Below are 5098 nucleotides of genomic sequence, written 5' to 3'. Positions count from 1 at the left end.
AACTAAGTAACGTAATTAGTTACTTTTTTATGGAGTAACGCAATATTGTAATGCATTACTTTTAAAAGTAACTTTCCCCAACACTGCTTATGAGAAATTATTTTTAAGCATAAAGTTATCAAGCACAATTAGTTCTGTCATTGCTGAATAGCTCATGTATTAAAGAGCATTATCTAATTGTACTCATAAAAATGCAAACGAGGAGACCCGAACGAGTAACACATTTTTAGTGTCTCAAACCTTGATATAGCCTAATATTCCAATATTTGCCTGCTTCAAATAAAAGTAGTTTAGAAATCTAATAATTATCTAATTTCGTGTCAAAAAGAGTGCTGTTGTTACGACCTACTTTATGTTTGAATTGTTTGTGTTTATCAGATTTACTTGTTCAAAATAATTATTATGCCATCACCATTAACACTACAACCATCATTTCATTTAGGTTAAACTGGATTTGGAGAGGATGATTGTATATCAAGTTATTTTGAAAAGGTAGGCAGTGAGTCAGTCAGCATTTGGAGGCTAAAATCAATATGCAAGGGAGGGAGGCTTAAAAATGTGTTTTCAAATGATTGTGCAATATTTTTGTTATTCTGTACAGTCTGTTTTTTTTTCTCCAGAAGTTAGCTATTATTAAACCTATAGCATATAATACAATTCTAGATGTAATATATATGACCATTCTCATTATATAGGTGGTTATGGTGCATCAACTGAACAGAGGGGTGTGACCTACTGTTTCCAAGGATGCTCACATAAACAATGCATAAACGCCCTTGTTGCGTTTGATAAGGATCACACCGACACAGCGAGTAACATCAACTTATCGTATCTTTTTACTTAACCTCTCTGTTTCAGACCCCAGTAAACGAACACATACATTGGTCAGACATGACAGAATGCTTTCAGCACAATCAATTAAGGGGCGGCGCCTACCTGTCATTCCTTGTCAACGCTGATCCATATACTGTATATTGTTACCTATTGAAGATAAACGGTCAAAAAAGACTAGTGTACATAAATGGACAGTAAATGTAAGTGATTTTTGAAACACCAACCTGAGTGTAAAAAGGCAAATGGATTTTTCTATCAGAGTCCTATAGAACTCGTCTTTCTTCTTTTTTGTTACCTTGGCAACCAGTTGCTGAAGCAATCAGATGTGACGTTGCTTTGCAGAAAAGTAGGCCATGACTGGCCACTCCTCCTTTAATTGGAAACAACTAAACCACATGTTGTAACATGTGTCTGACAAACTGGAAACAGATTGCAACTAATTAGATGGCAAGTAGACCTAAACAGAAACTGCAATTGCTCTCTAGAAAAGTTCATTATAATTACTGTCGTCTTATGAAATTTTGATAGGAGAGGTTGTACCAAAACTTGCTAATGATGTCTGGGTTATTCATTCCTGAATTATGCTCTTACGCATCTTAACAATCTTGGACTGGCATAATCAAATTGCTAAGTCCTTAGCACAATGACGAGATTTTCACTTGTGAAAGAAAGTCATATGGTCTGCTTCAGAATAGATCATACCTGTTATTATCAGTGTGTAACTGTCTAGTTCAGTAGAATTAAAATCAGTGAAATAATAATAATATTATTTTAGAGGACATTTCGATGAGAATGATTCTGTCCAAAAATATCATATACTGTACTGCAGTGGTTTTCAATCCTGGACCTGGGGAGCCACAGTACTACACATTTTATGTTTCTCTTTTCTGACATGCTTAGTTCAATTCAGGGAGCTCCTTCCTAATGACCTGATGATCTTATGATTTCAGGTGTGTTTAATAAGATGCGCAGTGCTGGGTCCCCAGGACCAGGATGAAAACCACTGATATACTGTATGAAAATATACAATATATAATTATGCTTTTAAAACAATAATATCAACACACTTTGGTTGAAATGAACATGAATTTTTAGTATTATTTATAATGCTAATTATGGAAGCATGTTTTTACCATGGGAAAACAAATTAAAAAGGTTATTTGATCTCACAATTGTGACTTTTTTTTCCCCTCACAGTTCTTAATTTACATCTTGCAATTCTGACTTTTTCCTCAAAATTCTGAGTTTGCGTCTAGCAATTGTTACTTTTTTTCCTCTGAATTCTGAGTTTACATCTCACTATTTATTGGCTATTTATAGTTTATTTTACTTTTCTATGAAATATGGGTGCAATTTTTTATAATGCATTTGCAGCAAGTCCTTGGAAAGTTTTCATTTTTTCCAATACATTTTGCTTTGTGGTTTTCATTTAATAAACTTAGGTTTAACTAATTATTAGTTAATTAAAAATGCTTTTTTTCTTGAAGGGACTATTTTTTTGTATTAGATGCAAAAGCTGCAAGCAGACATTTATGTGATTTAAAATTTCATGGACTCATCTAACAGTACCAGCTATGGAGGGAAAAAAAATCAATATTTCTTGCCTAAGGTGTGAAGTGCAAGTGAAGTGCACACTCAGCCTGAAATAGACAGACCCAGCTAATATTCTTTCAAAAAGCAAAAATGTGCAGGATTTTTATCAGTTGATCTTTAATAGAACCACAAAAGTATTCACACATTACAGGAAAAACATATGTCTTCATGATCTACGTAAAGAGATCTCTGAGGCTAACTTTACGCTGTTAGGCAGAGTGAATTCACAACAAAGCAAATGTGCCATGTCGTATCATTTTCCAAGAAATTATACACATAAGGCTTAGGGTATGTTAAACTCACATTTCTAATGGAAGCGCAGAACTAATTGCACATGCAAGAGAAGACACTTTCACAGTTATGCATAATGAACGTCACTAAGGATAACAGCAGAATTAAAAATGTGCCTTTATATGGAGAACAATTATATTATAGTGAACCGAAGAAGTGTCTCACTCTCAGAGCTTAGAGCTGGTTCGAAGACGTTTGTGAAAGTAAACAAATTCCTGTTTCAACAAATCTGTGAACAAAAGTTTCAGAAAGTGGATCAAAGTGGCAGCAAACACAAGCCAAATTGAATTGAATGAACATCTAAGTTCCATCTAAGTTCCTGCTTCACCAAAGAGGCCACGTCCTTTGACTTCAAACAAGTGCAATTATGTTTGACTTTTTCTGAAAATAGGAAAACAGATTGGGCCTGTCCATTGTTTTTTCTCAAGGTACAAAATAGACAGAAATGAGTGTATAACATGAGGGGAAATTCCTAAAATGTCAGAAAAACAGTGGACAGACACAAAAACAGGGAAAACTCAACTGTGAGTTCTCAACCTATCAAAGAGCTTAGGAGTATTTGGGATATATTTGCTGCGTATTTCAATATCAATTAGATTTTCATTTAATGAATGTGTAGATTTTTTTTTTTTTTTTTTTGATAATGCACATATCACTTCATGTTTATATGCTGTGTTTAGGTTGGTTTTTTTGGGGTTTTTTTTACCGAACAGTTGGACAGAAAGTGGGAGAAGAGTGCACAGTCTTCGGAATCAGTCTAGGCTGTGGATTCTGGAGAGTTCAGGGTTTCGTCATTTGTTCCTGGTTCTGACAGACCCAAAGATCTTATTACAGGGTGCGTCCATGATGTTGTCTGAGTTACATGACTGGAGGAAAAAGAAAGATTTATTTAATAAATGACATCCCCAAATGAAAAAAATTTTGAATACAAAAAAAAAAAAAAGACTACCTAACACTAACAGTTTGGGGTTAGTAAGGTTTTTTAAATGTTCTTTTAAAAAGTATTTTGCTCACAAAGGCTGCATTTATTTGTTTAAAAATACAGAAGAAAGAGAAGAGTAATATTGTGAAATATTATTACAATTTAAAATATTTGTTTTCCATTTTAATATATTTTAAAATGCAATTAATTCCTGTCATTGCAAAGCTGAATTTTCAGCAATCATTACTCTAGTGTCACATGATTTTTCAGAAATCATTCTAATATGCTGTTTTGGAAGCATTAATTTGATTTTTTTTGTAACAACGCAAACGTTTTTACTGTCACTTTTTTTTTTTTTTTTATATATAGGACAGTTGGTCGACAGGAAGCGAAGTGGGTGAAAGAGAGAGGGGGGTGGGATCGGGAAAGGTCCACGAGCCGGGACTCGAACTCGGGATGCCCAAACCGCAAAGGCGCTGCCCACGAGGCCATCGGAGCCGACTTTAATGTCACTTTTGACCAATTTAATGCATCCCTGCGGAATAAAAGTATGAATCCTTACTGTCCCCAAACATCTGAGACGTGCATGGGACATTGTGTGTGTACAGGTGACTGTTGTGGTGCTGGTGAGGGTGTAATAGAGAACGCTGGACTCATAGGTGTGGTTTTGCGTGCGACTTCAAAACTCTCAAAAGAGTGATGGATGTCTGCAATATTAAACTGGACTGTTTTGAAGGATATGCAACTGAAAGAACATGCTCATGGGAAGGGGAGATTAAGTAACCTCTAGAGATCAAGAGGTTACATAAATATGGTCAATAACAATATGAAAATTCTGCTGGTTTCAAAGCACAACAGCAATATCTGCAATTTTGTTCAGAATATTTGGTTGTAGAAGCGCAGTTCTTTTTAATGTACAGTACCTATTGAATGTTTACTGTAGCTAAAACCATTATCTCATGCTGTACAAACAACTTATGAAGTGCCCTTCAAAACATGAGAACTGTTATTTACTTTTGTGAAACAAGGCAGAAACAAAGGAACTGGTTTTTGTGAATGTATTTGAAGTGTCTCATAACTTACTTTACGTAGTACTTCACTCCATCTGCAGTGTACGCCTCACCCCAGCCAAAAGGTAAACCTGTGAATGAAAACAAAAAAACAACAACAACAGAGAAATCAGATACATATACTCTACACAGGGCTGGACTGGGACAAAAAATCAGCCCTGGCATTTTTTGGTCCAGGCGGCCCATCACCACTTATATATATATATATATATAGAGAGAGATAGAGAGAGAGAGAGAGAGAGAGAGAGAGAGAGAGAGAGATTAGATTAGATTCCTGCCTCCGTTGCGAGTCCCTATCAAGAACTTTACCAATTCAACTACTCTCTTCTCCTCCTGCCTTGCTCTTTGGCCCGCATCACTCACCGCAGAGCAAGCCTGTTCTTGATAA

General features: G+C 35.4%; 1 pseudogene; it reads right to left on the bottom strand.

Moving 5' to 3' along the window:
* Positions 1-3366: 3366 nt before the first annotated feature.
* Positions 3367-5098, bottom strand: part of LOC107684129 (syntaxin-binding protein 4-like) — a 36889-nt pseudogene continuing 35157 nt past the window's right edge.

Source organism: Sinocyclocheilus anshuiensis, unplaced genomic scaffold (genome assembly GCF_001515605.1).
Source record: "Sinocyclocheilus anshuiensis isolate Anshui unplaced genomic scaffold, SAMN03320099.WGS_v1.1 scaffold553, whole genome shotgun sequence".
Taxonomy (NCBI): Eukaryota; Metazoa; Chordata; class Actinopteri; order Cypriniformes; family Cyprinidae; genus Sinocyclocheilus; species Sinocyclocheilus anshuiensis.
Note: the sequence above shows the minus strand (reverse complement) of the source record. Positions and strands in the feature narration are given on the sequence as shown.